Here is a 17,807-nt window from a genome sequence, read left to right on the forward strand (position 1 = left end):
AGCTTAGTAGGGGGTTGACAACAGGCCAAAGGCCCCAGGGCCTGTACTGGGGTGAGCAGAACCAGAGCTGAGGCCTCAGAGCCTTTGGAAAATCACTTCCACGGATCAGAGATAAAACCAAGAAATAGAGAACAGATGGGTGGCAGCTTCTTCCTCCCCTCCACACAGCCCCCCACACCAAGGAGCCACTTCTTGCCAAGGCCCCGACATTCCCCAGGCCAACCCTGAAGATCAGTGATGATCTTGGTCAACTCTCACTAGCTCAACCTAGGGTTTTGCCAAAGTAAAATAAGAAAGAAAATAGGATCTTTATTTTACACACACACACACACAAATTTTAATTACAATAGAAGAAAATACTTTTTCAGAAGGTATAAATGAGAATGAAAAGTCCCCTGTTCTCTCTCCAACTTAGTGGGTGAGGGAAGCAAGAAGGATGTTACAGAGGAGAAAAGACGTGGGCCCCTCTGCAGGACAGGGACGAAGAAGTTTTACAACCTTGAGGTGATTTCCATGGTAGGGACCATCTGTGGCACAGCTGGTGAAGGGGAACCTGAGAAGGCCAAGTGAAGACACCTGTGGGTGGAACGAGACACAGGAGACAGTGTGTTCAGTGATCCCATTGGCCTAGGAATGCGGCTCTCCTCCAGGAAAGAGCTAAAAAGACCCATAAAACGAAGAACTGGCCAAGAGGCCAGCTTCCCCGGGCCCTGAGGGGCCTAAGATGGGGATTGCGTCAGGCTCCTTCCCCGCAGCTGTGGCTATTGCTAGTCTCCCTCGCTCCTGCTGCAGCTCCCCAAGAAACTGGAGCCTTGGTGGCAGCACCTCCTGCTGTGTGATCTGTACCCCATTAGAGCCTCAGCATTCCTGTTGCCACCCATTGCCCCTCTGCTTTCTATTTGGTGGGAAGTGAGGCTGACAGACTATCCCCCAAGGGAAGAGAGAGGCAGGAAGGTGGAGGAAGACCTAGTTCTGGCCTGGCTGACTGGAACAGACCTCAGTCTCATAGTGACTGGCCTTCTAGTCAACCTGCCAAGCTGGGGTGACTCCCAGCCCTGACATTTTTGACACCCTTATAAAGGATATTTTGGCCTTCCCCAGAGCAAGCATGACCAAGAACCAAGTGAATGCTGCATGGTGTTCTCTAAACTAGCCTCAGAAATGACATAGAATCACTCCCAGTGTATTCTACTGGTTACAAACAAGTCATGAAGGTCAACTCACATTCAAAGACAAGGTTCCCCACCTTTCGAAGAGAGAAATGTCAAATAATTTGAGGACATCTTTAAAACTACCTAACCTATCTTGTCAACTTTCTCTGGGATGAAAATGTTAAAGGTTAAAGGTGTAAGTGAATCCTTCAATTAGAACATAGGTATGAGAGAAGAGAGGCCAAATTCCTGAAGGCAAAGGAATATTCAGTCTTGGAATACAGTGGAATCATCTGTATGAGTTCAAACACGACATCTCAGGAACTCAAGGATGATTCAGGCTTGAATCATTAATCATTAATCAAGGTTTATTGAAGGCAACCTACTGAATGGGAGAAAATATTTGCAAAATCATAACATATCCAAAATATGTAAAGAACTTACTAGCTCAATAGCAAAAACAAACAAACAAACCCCCAACAATCCAATTAAAAAATAGATCTGAACAGATATTTTCCCAAAGAAGACATAAATGGCCAATAGGTACATGAAAAGATGCTCTATGTCATTAATCATCTGGGAAGGGCAAATCAAAATCATAGTGAGATGTTACCTCACACCTGTCAGAATGGCTATTACCAAAAGACAAGAAAAACAAGTGTTGGTGAGGATGTGGAAAAAAGGGAACACTTGTGCGCTGTTGGTAGGAATGTAAATTGATGCAGCCACTATGGAAAATAGTATGGAGGTTCCTCAAAAAATTAAAAATAGGACTACTATATGATCCAGCTTTGGGGTCCACTTCTGGGTATTTATCCAAAGAAAACAATAACACTAATTTGAAAAGATACTTGCACCCCCATGTTCATTGCAGCACCATTTACAATAGCAGATATGGAAACAACCTATGTTCATCAATGGATGAATGCATAAAGAAATTGTGGTGTTTGTGTGTGTGTGTGTGTGCATATATATATATGTATATATTAGTATATTATTCAGCCATAAAAAAGAATGAAATCTTGCCATTTGTGACAACATAAATAGATCTTGAGGGCATTATGCTAAGTGAAATAGGCAGAGAAAGACAAACACCAAATTATCTCTCTTATATGTGGAATCTAAATAAATAAATTAAAATTTAAAAACTAAGCTCATAGATACAGAGAACAGGTTGGTGTTTGCCAGGGGTGGGATTGGGGGATGGGAGAAATGGGTGAACTGTTTTTGGGTTGTTTTTAGTTCACATAGAGTTTTTTTTTTTTTTTAAAGCAAGTGAGTCTCTTATTCTACTGCATATCTCACCATAGAACAAGCATTGAACTCATGGCTCACTCATAAGCTTTTTAAAGATCACATGCCAAATAGGATATCTATGATTAAGAATCCGGGTCTGGAGTTGTCTACTCAAAATTAGAGTTGGAGCCGGTAACAGTTGATGTCCAAAAGAAACAAAATTGAGTCAACAACTAAAAATAAAAATTGTTTCCAGAGACTTCAGCCTCAGGACTTTGGGAGCAGCAATACATCTGGCTCAGAATAATGTATACGGAGGAATTTTCTAGTCATGATACACCATTCTTATGATTTTTTTCACAGTCCCATGTCTTTGGGAGGTAGGTAACATTCAGTCAACTGACTTAAGTTTATTTAGTACTCTTTATGGTGGTTGTGATCATCCTGTTACATTTCCTGAATTTGAGGAAGGGCCATACGTATTTGTGCATGTTAAATGGAGTATCCCTGTAGCTATATGTGGGGCCCCAGAGCCATCAGGTCATTGTATCCTTTTCATTTTAAATTGTATCACCTGGAGCATTCAGTTCACTATGAAGTCAACATCAACCTTCACTTCTTTTTCAAAGTGAGACTTGTATCCTACGCAAAAACCCACATCTCTTGTCCAACTCAAATTCAAATTTATTTTGCCCTTCAAAACTATCTTTCCCACATAGATCTTGATTTCCTCTGATAGCTCATCAAGTAACTTTTCTATTTCTTCTCTGATATGTCCAAAATGTTATTCTCTATTGACTCTTTTAAAGAATTATGAATTTTTTTGGAGGTGGGGGATATAGCTCAGGGGTAGAGCACATGCTTAGCATGCATGAGGTCCTGCATTCAACCCCCAGGACCTCCATTGAAAAACCAAATAAATAAATAAATAAACCTAATTACCTCCCCCCTGAAAAAAAAATGAGTTCTTAAGATTAAAGTAATTAGAACCATGAATTCTAAAGAATTAGAGAATTATGAAATGTCTTGACACTCAAAAATTATTTTTGATCTATATATTTTTCTTTTCTTCATAATATATTTCCACCAAATTTTAGTCAATAATTTTCAACTTTTTCAAAACTAAGATTGTTTTTTAGTGTTATTTACTAGGCTTATTTTTAGAGGAGGTACTGTAAACCAAGATACTTTTTTATTGATGTAAATTGACATAAAACATTCTATAAGTTTAAGGAGTACAAGTGTTGATTTGATACATTTATATATTGCAATAAAATTACCACCTTAGAGTTAGCTGACTCTTCCATCACTTCCTGTAATTATCATTTCTTTTTTGTAGTGAGAACAATTAAGATCTAGTCTCCCAGCAATTTTGAAGTATATAACACGGTATTGTTGACTGTATGCTGTGCATTAGATCTCCAGAACTTTTATATTTATTAGCTGCAAGTTTGTTAAAAAATGAAAATAAAAAATAAGGACTTGATTTGGGGATGGGAAATGCTGCCACAGGACGGGGTAGGGGACAACAGCTGGTATCCACATCAGGAACAGGGAAAGAGCAGAAGTGAGAGAGGGTGTTGGGAAGCCTCAGGAACCAGGGAAAAAACCCTGAGAAATGAGACTGAGCAGCTCTGGGGCTATGGGTTGAAAGAAAGAAGTGAATTCGGATGGTGACCTGCACAGAGGACGTTCTTTCCCTACAGCTTCTGGGATGCCTGCGGTCAGTGCCCCACCTGCCAACTGAGGGACAAGATGTTTGGGTTCCCAGGCTGTGTGGGCCTCTGAGCCGCTGCCCGCTGAGCCAGAAGCAAGCAGCAGAGGCCGACACACTGTCGTGAAAGCCAAAACTGGCACTGACTGTGGAGCAGCTCACCAAGCCCAGGTTTGGGGCCCTTTCTACACAAGTAAGATGAGCCTTTGAGAATTCTGATTTTTGCCCCTTTGACTGCCCAGACAGAAAATTAGAACCACTCAGTGTCCTCAGATCTTCTGGGAAGTTCCGAAGGGGTGCTTCACACGTGTCCACTGGCCCACCTATCACAGGGCATCTTCCATCAGGTTCTTTGTCTCTGGCTTCAGCTCCCACTGGCTGACCTCATACACCCCTAAGACACTTTTTTTTTAATTGAAGTGTAGTTGATTTACAATGTTGTGTTAGTTTCAAGTGTACAACATAGTGATTCAGTCATACACATGTACATATTCTTTTTCATATCCTTTTTCATTATAGATTACTATAAGATACTGAATAGAGTTTTCTGTGCTATACCTTAGGACCTTGTTGTTTATTTTATATGTAGTAGTTTGTTATCTGCTAATCCCAAACTCCTAATTTATCCCTCCATTCCCCCTTTCCCTTTTGGCAACCATTAAGTTTGTCTTCTGTGTCTTTGAGTCTGTTTCTGTTTGTAAATAATTTCATTTGTGTCATTTTTTTAAGATTCCACATAGAAGTGGTATCATATGATATTTTTCTTTGTCTGACTTACTTCACTTAATGTGACATTCTCTAGGTCCATCCATGTTGCTGCAAATGACATTATTTCATTCCTTTTTATGACTGAGTAGTATTCCATTGTACAAATATACCACATCTTCTTTATCCAGTCATCTGTTGATGGACATTTAGGTTGCTTCCATGTCTTGGCTATTGTAAATAGTGCTGCTATGAACATTGGGGAGCATGTATCTTTTCGAATTAGAATTTTCTTCAGATATATGCCCAGGAATAGGATTGCTGGATCATCCCTTGGAACACTTGAGGAAGCCAAAGTTGCCATGCTTTGGGTACACTGAGAAGCTGGGTTCCCTGTCTGTGTGAGGATGATAATCCTCTCCCCAAAGCAGTGCGAATGTTGTCAGTGCACCCCAAAGCCGCAGTGCATGGTCCAATCTCAAAGCCATTTGTTATCAGTTTGGTTAGCTTCTGGCTCTTAATCTGAGACCAGCGGTCTCATGAGAAGACACCTACTGGTCAGCCCTCCTCCTCTCCACTGAGATCTTCCCTCTGCCCTTTTCCTTAGACATCCTAAGGCCGTGGTAGCCTCTTGGAACCAGGACACACCAACAGCTCCATTTCTGAAGAAGCTGTTCCTTTACGTCTCCATATCTACAAGATGGATTTTAGTGCTTTTACCTGAAACAAAGGACTGAGTGTCCTCAACTGAAGCTTTATATAGAACAGCTTTCCAATGAGAAGTTGATTTTGATTTTTTTTCCCCTTGGGCTCTGAAAATCCTAGGACTGAGTTTCAGAGGGGCAGAACGTTACATAAGGGCAGGAGGAATAAACAAAGTGAGGCATACAATTGAGTGTTGAGAGATGCAAAACCGTATATAAGATCACGCTGATCTCTCAGAACTTCTCAGCTGCCTCATCCACCCTCTGACACACCAGGGCTGTGTCATTAGTGTTTGGCACTGAGAAGGTGCTCAGGAAGAATTTGTTGTGCAAATGAACGTTTATATTTGGTGGAAGAGTTTGGAGGCAGAACCTGTAACCCTGGTGTGGGATTGAGTCCCTCCAAGAAGCTACTTTGAAAGGGCTCCGGGAAATCTGATTTTCCCTCTGCTGATGAGAAGAGGGCAGAGCAGTGTAGGAAGTGGGAGGGGAAATTACCTGAGGGCTGGAAAGGGGAAATTTGGGGCTATATTTAGCCTGAGAAATGAAGAAGGGACTATGTGCCCCAGCAAGTGTGCGGCCTGACCTTGAGAACATTAGAAAATTTTTGACTCAGTCTACACTTCTATGACTCCCCTCATCTCGTTTGAGATTCTCAACTTGGCATTTTTTTAAATTAAATTAGGGTAACTAACCTTGTAATAAACTTTACTAGTCACAAAACCCTGGGCAATTGTCTCATCTGACACTACAAAAACTCCATAGAATTAAGTAAACAGACATGAGTCTCATCTTCCTTTTACAGATGAGAAAAGTGAGAATTGTAGTGTCAATAAAGGGAGTGAATTCTCTGAGGTCTCTCCAACCCAGGGCCCTGTACTCTTTCCACTGTATGTATTTTACTTTGTATTCAGTGCATTACAACACAACAACAGGGAATTAAAGAAAAAGATAGTTTCAAAAGCACCTCGTAAAACATGAAGCTTTATGTATACATAAAATATTGGTTTAATTCTGATATAACATATGGTCAGGGCTATTGTTAGTCTGTATGAAATCTTTCTAGCAGAGCATGAGCCGTGTGTTTGGTGAACAGCCTGCCCGACAGTACACGGTTAATCTTTGGAGTATGAAGGAAGGTAGCAACAGACACAAAGTCACAAAATCTGGGATTTAGTTCCAGTTCTACCCTTATTAGCTTTGCAAAAGTAAACATGTCATTTTGCCTCTCTGAACTTCAGTTTCCACATTTGTAAAACTTAAGGTATTAATTTGCTGTTACCTTTATCATCATATTTGGGGGGGGGGTGGAGGGTGTGGCAGTTAGGTTTGTTTATTTAATTTTTAATGGAGATGCTGGGAATTGAACCCAGGACCTCATGCATACTAGGCATGCAGTCTATCACTGAGCTATCCCCTCCCCCTCTCTTTGTTTGCTTTATAGGAAGATTTTTCCTAACTTTTCTTTTCTAGCTCAGACTTTTTTGCCCTGCTCTTGGCCTATATTTCCAACAGCCCCCGGGATGTTTCCATTTGGATGTCCTGTTGTCACCACAAACTCCATATGACCAAAGGTCACTTCTTGTGTTCCAGCAGTGTCATCGGAATTGTCCCAGTCACTCGGGCTGGAAACCTGAGTCATCTTTGATGTTTGGTAACTGTCTCTCTCAACTGTCAGTCGGCCCCCAGACCCTGTTGTCTCCTCCTTCCTGCATCTCTCACAGCCCCACCTGTTTCCTTCCCACATGTACCACCCTCCCCTGGCCCAGGCCTTCTTGGCATCCTGTCTAAACTGCTGTCCAGGATGGCTCTGCCTCCAGACCTTACCAGGTCTAACCCATCTTGCACACATTCCTGCCGGATGAATCACTCCAAAATGTTGCTTGTACCAAGCCACCGTCATTCTCAAAATTCTTCAACAACTCCCCATTAGGCAATGGGACTAGGGCTTCCCCTGTTTAATTTCAACAACCTTTGTGAATTTAAATTCCATGAGAAGAGTCTGCTTTAGTCTCTGAATATACTTCCTGAACAAACCATTCTCAGCCTGGCCTCCATACTTGTGCCTTTCTCCCAGGAGCAGAATGCCCTTCCTTGGGTCCGTCTCCCTATCTAGATTGGACCTACCTTTCCAGACTCAGCTCTAACCCCAACTTCACACCACCTCACATGATTTATTCAGCTCACTAGCTCTGAACTATGGCATTGACTGCCTACAATATGCACATTTATTTCTTGCTCATTTATCATCTTGCAACATCTTTGCTCTACCATAGTGATTAAGAATGTGAGCTCTGAAGGAGGGAAAAAGAGCTCTGGAGCAGAATACTATGAGTTGAAATCCAGACTTTGCCATTGATTAGCTGTGTGACCTTGAGTAAGTTACCTAACTTTTCTGTGCCTCCATCCATAAAATGAAGATCCTAATATGATTTACTTTATAGGGTTTGATGTGATGATTTAAATGACTTAATACACAAAAAGTACTTATAAACATAGAATTGTCATATAATCCACTTCTATTTCTAGGTATGTACCCAAAAGAATTAAAACTAAGGACTCAAACAGACTCTTACACATTAACACCGATAGCAGGATTTTCACAATGATCAAAAGGTGGAAACAAACCAAATGTCCATCGACAGATGAATGGATAAACAAAATATGGTATTACATACAATGGAATACTATTCAGCCTTTAAAAAGGACTGAAATTCTGACATATGCTATAACATGTTTGAACTTTAAAAAATTATGCTAAGTGAAAGTCATGGACACAAAAGGATAAATATTGTATGACTCCTCTTACGTGAGGTACCTAGAATAGGCAAATCAAAAGACAGAAAAGTAGAATAGAGGTTACTAGGGAGGAGAGATGGGGAATTACTGTTTAGCGGGCACAGCATTTCTGCTTGGGATGATGACAAGCTTCCGGAAATGAATAGTGGTGACAGTTGCACAACATTGTAACTGTACTGAATGCCTCTAAAGTGTAAACTTTAAAAAGGTTAAAATGGAAAATTTTATGTTATGTATATTTTACCACAATTTAACTCTCCTCTCAAAAGTGCTTATAAAAATAAAATAAAATAAAATAAAATAAAATAAATAAAAAATAAAAAATAAAAAAATAAAAATAAATAAATAAAAATAAATTTAAAAATAAAAAATATAAAAATTTAAAAAATTTTTAAAAATTAAAAAAATAAAAAAATTAAAATAAAAAAATTAAAAAAAGAAAAAAAGAAAAAAAGAAAAAAAAGAAAAGAAAAAAAAAGTTCTTAGAACACTATTTGGCATATATAAGTGTTCAGTGGTTGTTCGCTATTATTACCGCCTCTCACATTACTGTCTTTCTTAAAACTTAATAGATGTCAAATGGAGGAGGTGGCAGCACTTTGGAGATCACTGTGGTCCAAGACTAGACTGCACGGATCCCAAAGTATGATATTATCAGTGCATCTGGAGTTGACCAGGCTCAGGAAAATTGACTCGTTACATCAAATTCCCTGGAAACTGATCAACTCGATCTCCAAATGCACATTCTTGGAAAACCTCCTAGGAAAACAACCTATTGTCTGAAGATTCCTTACCATGTGGAATCAGAGGCTAAGGGTCAGGGGCTTTTAACCACTGGTGGCATTGGGGACTGGTGGCTTCGGGTTCCCTCATCCTCTGCAGGATGGCTTTTGCTGTCAGGTACACTGCTCAGGGCACCCACACCCTGAGGTTTGTCACTAGAAATCACACTGACCAGTTTTTCAACTTCCTTTTTTTCCAAATTGTGGGTAGATTTCCCTACACCTGCACCCTGATAGGACATTCTGCTTTTAGCCAAGTTTCAAAACCATTAACTCACTTATAAACCCTTTTAGTTCTGGATCTGACTGTACATACCTTTGAATAGTCTTGAGGGTTTCCAGCAACACACTTAACCCACTTCAAGAGAAACACTTTTGCACCTAGCAAGTGGGTTCATTTTCATGTCTGCAGGAGACTAACCATCTCCAAATTTCTGAGGATATCCCACAGGTAAACACTGCCTACAATCTTCCTTTATCAGTTACAGCTCCTGCTATTACTTGGTGTATAATTTCATTCATTCATTCATCAAGCACTAATTGAGCACCTACCCTGGATCAGGCATTGTGCGAGGTGTTGGAAATACAGTGGTGGGAAAAATGGACATCTGCCCTCCAGAGCAGACAATCTAGTGGACACAAGATGACCAGGGGGCAGTAAGATTGGCTTTGTAGGCAACATACGGATTTAAGACATCCAAACAAGTCCTCTCCGACAGTCACAACAGGAGATGATTCCCTCCTACCCGCCTCTAACAAAGCTGTCGCTGCTCAGAAGGTTTTATTTGTTTTTGTTTTGTTTTGTTTAGCTTTTCCCATGAAGTAGCTTTTAGAGCCTCTAGTGTAGCCTTTTGAATAACCTCCGTGGTGGCAAAGCTCTGAAGAGTGCAGCAGATCTGACTTTCAGAAAGAGTTAAAAGGCACTCAAAGTTAAGTCTGGCAAATAATTTGTGTGATATAGCTAGGTAATATCATTGTGGGTAGAAAAAGATTTTTTAATGTGACTCTCTGGAGACTGATTTTTGTCATGCTAAAAAACTGTTTTTGGAAGCAACAAGGAAACTGGAAAGCCAAGAATATTTGGAGCCACAATGGCATCACTGTTTAGCCATCCAAAGGTGAAAAGGGCGACACTTATTTGGATGTGAAGTTCCAGAGAATGGCTGGGTTTCTCACTCTATAACCAAACTTGAGAGCCTCTGGTTCTCTTTTTATATAAAAAGTATTCTCATTACATTATAGTTATGAACTCCCAGGAGAAGGAAGGGGCCATAGGCGGAATCTTCCCAGCCCCCATTCTATGTCGACCACATGGAGGACAGTTTAGTTCCAGGGTGAATGCCCAGCCTCAGGTGCTGATTCAAATCCCCACTCAGTCCCTCACTAGCTGTGACCTAGGACAAATTGCTTGGCCTCTCTCTGCCTCAGAATCTCTACCTTGGGACCACCCTGTAACCACTGCATAAGGTGTGAAAATATAAGTGAGTTAGGAATATATGTATGTATATGTATGACTGAACTATTATTCTGTATACCAGAAATTGACACAACTTATAAACTGACTATACTTCAATAAAAAAAATTTAATAAATTTTTTAAAAAGAGAAGAAAAAAAAAACGAAATGAGTTAGGACACTGTAGAGCATTGAAAACACTGCCTGGCGCACAGTCAGGCTGAGTAAGTGCATGAGTGATTTCTAATGACACTGTTTGCTCTTCAGGAGCAGGGACCAGGATTGCTTTTTTTTGTCTCATGGTTCCTAGCAGGGAGCTATTGATACGGTACATGCTTAATAAAAACTTACTCTGCAATAAAGCCTGTTCGGTTAGTTCTCTGCTCAGCTGACAGCAGGGGTTGCTTGAAGCAGGGTGAGCCAGGGGTGGGGTGGGAGCAGAAAACAGAGGGCCCTCTATTTTAAGCATTTGCTTCAGCTGTTGCATGGGGACCATCCTATCACGATTTAAAATAGAGCCCTCTGGGTGGCCAGAGCAGGCTCTCAAGGCCCACTGGGACCCAAGAGACCCATCGTGGCAGTGAGGCTGAACCTTACAGCCTGCCGGCCTGACTGGCTGCTCCGAAGAAGAGTGGCTTTGTTTTGGGGTCAAGTGGTAGCTACCTGACACAGTGGGAGCTGCCAGGGCCGGTGCTGGAAGTAAGGCTGTGGTTCCCAGAGGACCGTAACGCCTCCGAGGCCTCTCCATCACCCGGGAGGGCCTCTGGATCCCTCACCAGCTGGCTTCTCACTGGCTTGATTGTATTTTTAGACACTTGTGGTAGGTTGGATTATCTCCAGTCCTGAACACACTCCCAAGCCACAGCAGAACTTAACAGCAACCCAGGCCATGTCTGTCTCTTCCCCAGAAATGACCAGAAAACAAAAACCATAAAGGTCATGGTAAAGGGTGGAAAGTGAAATGTCCAGGTGCCTCTTGGAGGTGGCAGGTCTTGAGCTGAGGTGACTGCCTGCTCTTCATGCTTGATCTGGCCCAACTGTACCCACACAGAGAGGTAGCCACACTCTCCCAAGCCTCTGCCCCTCACAGAGCTGACCCAGGCCTCTTCACAGTCCCAGGCCTCAGAGCAGCTGAATCCTTGCCCTTCCCTGCCTTCCTCTGCCCAGACTCCTCCTCCAGCCGGCCCTAGTCATGCAGCTCTCAAAACACAGGTGGCTTGTTAAAATCATGTGGGTGGCTTGTTAAAAAATCCAGATTCCTGGGCCTTTCATTAAACCCATTAAATTAGAGTCTCTGTGGTGGAGCCAGGCATCTGAATTATTTAAACAAGGTTCCAGATGATCCTGATTCACACTAAACTCAGAGTCCGTGCCCTCATCAGTCATCTTCTCTTTGATCCTCACTTCCTTGTTTGATTGAAACTGGAAACCCCGAGGCTCAGGCTGGAGCCACACATAATTTCTGCCTCTCTAAAAAGTAAAGTTTTCTGTTTAAATTATGCAGACACTAGATCTCCAACGGGAAGAATTTCCTATTTGCCTAGGGTTGGCACTTCCTGCCTCTCAGACTCCGATTTTTAAATATAAAATATGAGGATTATTAGCAAGGCTACAGAGTCAGGAGACGTGGCCTGGTCTAGTTCATTTATGTAAGAGGTTGGGCAGCTATTCTAAGCACAGACACGATTCTGGGCGCTAGGGATACAGCACTGAACAGGCCAGACTGGGTCCCTACCCTCATGAAGCTGACATTTTAGTGAGAGAGTCAATACATGAGCAAATAACTAAGATAATCTGAGACAATAATTGAACCCGGTTGTTCTCAGGCACAAGTAACAGAAGATCCCAACTGAACCAGCTTAAATGACAGGGGTAGTTTCCTACCATACTGTATGGACTGAATTGGTCCCTGCCCCAGATTCATATGTTGAAGGCTTAACCCCTAGTACCTGAGAATGTGGCTGTATTTGGAGACAGGGCTTTTAAAGAGGTGATTGAGTCAAAATGAAGTCTTTAGGAACTATCTTGTTTAAGTCACCATTATTTGAGTTTTCTGGTACATGTTGCCAGGCTAAATCCATACCTGATACACCAAGAATCAGCTGTGTTTGTTACCTGTGGTGGCCATGAGAATGGCTTCTCACATCTTTGAATACAGGGAGCGTAACTGATCAAGGGACCCAGTTGCTGCATTCTGAAACCCATCACTGCATTTGGGCCAAGGTCAAGGCCAAATTTCCCATGGGCTGCTAATGAATGAACACAGATGGGCTATTAAAACAGCCCCTCTCCTAGGAGATGGATGGAAGATGGGTAACTTTGGCTGGAGGACTCCCCAGTGGCATCGCAAAACTTTCCTTTGAATTGCACTGCAGTCTAAGATACTTCCACCCAACTTCCTTTCTTCCCTCTCTTCTTCACTCAGGGTTCGACTTGCAGCATGGTCTGATGGTTCTCCTAGGCTCATCTGACACCCTCTTCATTTTCCCTAACAGATAATTTCCCTAATAAGTGTCTTGTGTATTTAATCCCATCTTGGTTTCAGCTTCTCTGAAGACTCGGACTAACACGTTCCCAAACCTGTGTATACCTTTTATACTTGTTATTATAATCACATAATTGAATAAAGTATAACTAAACAACAACAACAAAATGAGGTTCTTAGGGTGGGCCCTGATGACTGGCATCCATATAAAAAAAGGAGATTAGGACACAGACAAGTGCAGAGGGAAGACCATGGAAAGAAACAGGGAGGAGACACCATCTGTAAGTCAAGGGAGAGGATTCAGAAGGAACCAACCCTGGTGACACTTTGATCTCAGACGTCTAGCCTCCAGAACTGTGAAAAAAATAAATGTCTGTTGTTTAAGTCACCCAGTCTGTGGTTTGTTGTTGCGGCAGCCCCGACAGAATAATACAGCTGCCCAACAAGAACTCCTGAGGTCAGACCACTCCAGGCTTGAGAAACTCAGGGACTCAGTGGCTTCATCTCTTTCATTCCTCTCATCCTTCTGCTCTGCCATCCTCTGCCTAGCCCTCAGTTCCTCATATGGTTGTAAGTTGGCTGTTAAAGTTCCGGGAATCATACTCAGACAGGACAACACTCCCTGGAATGAAAGAGGGGTTGTTCCATGCTAGGTATCTCCTTTTCAGAAAAAATAAAGCTTTTTCCAGCAGCCTCCTAAGAGAGTCCCCTCACATTTCATTGGCTGGAATGTCATCACTGCCCAATCCCAACCCAAGCACTGGCAAAGGGGCTGGGAGCACCATAACACGCTTAGATTAATTAGGATTCACTTCTGAGATGAGCTGGGGGTAGGAATCACCATCTGAACAAAATCAAAGTTTTCTGGGCAGGACAGAGGGAGAATGGGCTTTGGGGAGGCAGCCAAAGATGCCTGCTGTGGATTACTCTGCAGAAAATAAGAGCAGATTGATGTGATAAAGAGTGAGGAAGGTGGGGTGAAGATGACAGGGTTAGACCGGGAGATCGGGGATGGCTTGTCTGAGAAGGTGATGTTTCAGCTGAACCCCAATTGACAGGAAGGAGCCAGCAAGCAAAAACTGGGGCTCAAAGCATTCCAGGCAGTGGAAGTGCAAAGGCCCAGGGGTGGAAACAAGTATGAGAAAGAAGTAGAACTGCACTACCTCTAACAAGACCTTCCCTTCCCTCCTCTCCTCTCCCTTTCTTCCTTTCCTCCCCCTCTGCCTCAGTCTACTTACCTGCAAAAGGGGCTTAATGAGGATTGTCAGTCACCTCCATGTGCCTGAACCATCATCAGGGCGGATACCAGTCTGACTCTGCCACAATGATGTCACAAGAGCAGAAAGCCCTGGAACAATCAAGCAGGCATTCTCTTTCAGGAAGGATGGGAAAACTCCAAACGGTACCCTTTCCAAGGGTCCCAGTGAGCAAGCACCTTGGTATTTCCAGCTTTCCTACTAGGGGAGAATTTACAGAGTTTGAAGAAGAAAATGCCATATGTCTTGGGTACTTTGAGAAATGTGTGCAGGTCCTCCAGGAAGATAAATTTCACATGCCAGCTGCTCACCCCTCCATCTCATTCACGTCACTTCTGCCTGGGCAGGGGGTCGGAGAGAGTGTGGGGAGCAGACCCCAGTCTCTCAGAACTCAGGAGTGTGAATTCAGCATCAGGGAAAAGGTGTGGCGTCACCAGATGTCAGGTTGGAAGGGATGTCAGCGGTCATCTGTCTGACTGCTTCATCTACTATTTTTCTTTTTTCACTTAAAAATGTCTTTACATTCTCATTCTTAAAAAGTGAGCATAAAGCAGTCATCAATAGAGTACAAAAAAATGGTAAAGTCCCATTGGCATGTTGATACAACTACTTTGGCAACCTTACCCCATCAAGCTGGACATGTCCATAGCCAGTGGCCCAGCAATCCCACTCCTGGTTAGGTACCCAGAGAAACTCATGTGCCTTAGAGAGATGACTGTGTCCCAGGCTCTTCAAATGCATTTAAACCCATTACCTGTGTTCAAGGAGTTTTCAGTCTAGCAATGACAAATGAAAAGCAGGTCATTACATGGTTTTAGAAACATATGAGACTCACAGACATAGAAAACAAACGATTACCAGGGGAAAGGCCGTGGGAAGGGATAAACTGGGAGTTCAAGATTTGCTGATACTAACTACTGTGTATAAAATAGATAAACAACAAGTTTACACTGTATAGCACAAGAAACTATATTCAATATCTTGTAGTAACCTATAATAAAAAAGAATATGAACATGAATATATATATGTATATATATGATTGAAACACCATGCTGTACACAAGAAATCGACACATTGTAAACTGTACTACAATCAAAAAGAAACAAAAAATAAATTTAAAAAAAGTCAAAAAAATTATAAGGATTTAGTTAACTAAAAGGAAAGAAAGAAATACAGATATGCAGAGATAACAAAATTCTAAAATAGAACATGATAGGTCAAAATATGAGAGCCCAAGTATTTGCATCTCTGCTCTTCTCCCAGTCTCAACCTAAGAGCCTGAGTGCTAGGAACTGAATGTTTGTGTTCACCCCAAATCCGTATGTTGAAGACCTAACCCCAATCAGTCGTATCTCTATGGGAATCTTGACATCCAGGGGGGTGGAAATCTGTCCCGTCGCCTTGCTCACTTTGCTGAGTCGAGGGTGGTCTGCAGTGAGAATACATAGGTTCAGATCGGCTTTCGCACTCACTGTATGTAGTGGGCAATCCACTTTCCTCTAAAAAAATTAGAATAAATAACACCTGTACTGTCTTTTTCATAGAATTCCTATGAAAATTAAATATGGAAACATTAGGGTTTTTTTAATTCTTACATTATATTGAAGTCTAGTCAGTTTACAATGTTAGTTTCAGGTGTGCAACAAAGAAATTCAGTTGTAAAATATACATACATATGTATTTTTTGAGTCTTTTTCATTACAATTCATTACAAGAAATTGAATGTAGTTCCCTGTGCCATACATTAGGTCATTGTAAATATGGAAACATTTGTAAAAGCCCTTTGTAAAGTGTGTAAAATTCTATACAATGTGAGATATTATGATCATTATCTTTGGCACTGGCACTGGAATGCAAGGGTTCTGCAGATAGGTAAGGGGTTCTAAATAAATAAGATTGTATGGCTACCCTGTGTGACTTAGCTCCTGACTATGGATGGTCTGTCTGCTTTCTCAGCTTGCTGGTGGTCTAAAGTCATACCAACTTGGCAAGTGTTTGGCTGGAGCCTGAGAAAGACAGAGACAGAGAGATGAGGAGAATGAAGGACTGAAGCAGAGATAAATGGCAGACCTCACCTGTCTTCAGGGCTAGGATTTTCCAGGGTGGGTATCAGAGGACTGCCTTACCCTTCTTCATCCAATAAAAATGACTGTCAGAGTTTGAGTCTGAGTTCAGAGAGAGCTCATAGTGGTGAACTTTGAGATACTCATTTGAGAGTAATCCTAAGGTCACCTGACCTACTTGTAGACCGCATGGAATACGGGATGTGGAACCTCCTCTCTCCTTCCCTGCACTCTAGCCACACTGAATTATCAGGAATTCATCTGATTCACACTATGCTCTCTAGGTTTTCATGCCGTTGTCTCCCTCCTGCCCTTTAATTGTGCTTATTCTTCTTCCCTGAGTACCTCTTCCCATGCCCCAAATCCTGCCTTAACTTGGCTAACTCAGCTGTTCTTAGGTCGCTGCTAAAGGGTCACCTCCTCCAGGAAGCCCTCCCTGAATTCCTCACTTTGGGTTAGGTGTCCAGACTGAGCAGCCACACATGTAGCAGGTATGAACTATTCAACAAGGAGGATGCCAATTAGGTTACTTTAAAAAAAAAAAAGTTCTTGATGTTACTTAGAACCACCTCAAACCCACCCTCCTAGATTGGAGAGAAGTCTGATACCAATTGTTCCAGAGATGAATTCCACTCCCTTGGATCATCCCTCACTCAACCCTGGACTGCTTAGAAGGGGTCCCCCAGACTCCTAGTCCTCCAGCAGAAAGATGCCCTGGTTGGCTTTGTTGCTTCATGTCCCATTCCTGGCCATCTCTCTGTCATTGGTGTTCCATGGAATCCTGCAGCCTCCTGTCTAGCTTAAGGATTTCCCTCACCAAGGCTGGCTTCCAGCTTCTCCACCACTCCCCTAAGCTCTGAGCCCTCTACCAATCCACAATTCTCTTCCTCGAGACTTTTCTGGAGTCTGGTTGCTGCACCTTTTGAACCCCTGAACCTCCCATCCTTTCCTTAGACAATAAAATCTAATCTCACTGATTATACAAATGACCCTCACCACCTCCAAGTATCACCTTCTGGAGGTAAAGATTTCTCAGGAATCTGAATAGAGGCCTGCTTATCATACTATACTATACTATACTATACTATACTATACTATACTATACTATACTATACTTCATTCCCTCCTTAGGCATCCACAGCAGCAAAAGCTGATTCTTAACAGACTACTCTGCTTCATATATCACATATTTACATCATCCTAACCAAAAAAAAAGGAAAGAAAAAAAAGTTTCACCTGTACCTTGTATACGTTTCAGTCTCCCTAATAAATAGCTTTAGAGCTATCTTGAGGACAGATACCTCGTATTACAAACATTTGTATTCCCAAGATGAATGCTTAATAAACATTGGATGAATGAACGAATTGCCTGTGGAATTCAGAACTCTCTGTACAATATGGTACTTACTGGCCATGTTACAAGGCTTAAACACCAAGGTCTCTTTTTGGCATTCTCT

The 17,807-nt window shown here is 42.0% G+C and overlaps 1 long non-coding RNA gene across 1 annotated transcript; it reads right to left on the reverse strand.

The window, feature by feature from the left end:
• Nucleotides 1-289: 289 nt before the first annotated feature.
• LOC140697339 (uncharacterized) lies at nucleotides 290-14,339 on the reverse strand. Its single transcript, XR_012074283.1, has 2 exons — nucleotides 14,269-14,339; nucleotides 290-576 (listed from the first exon to the last, which is right to left on the reverse strand). It is a non-coding gene; the product is annotated as an uncharacterized lncRNA (long non-coding RNA).
• Nucleotides 14,340-17,807: the final 3,468 nt, after the last annotated feature.

The sequence above is a fragment of the Vicugna pacos genome, chromosome 7, assembly GCF_048564905.1.
Source record: "Vicugna pacos chromosome 7, VicPac4, whole genome shotgun sequence".
In the NCBI taxonomy this organism is placed as follows: Eukaryota; Metazoa; Chordata; class Mammalia; order Artiodactyla; family Camelidae; genus Vicugna; species Vicugna pacos.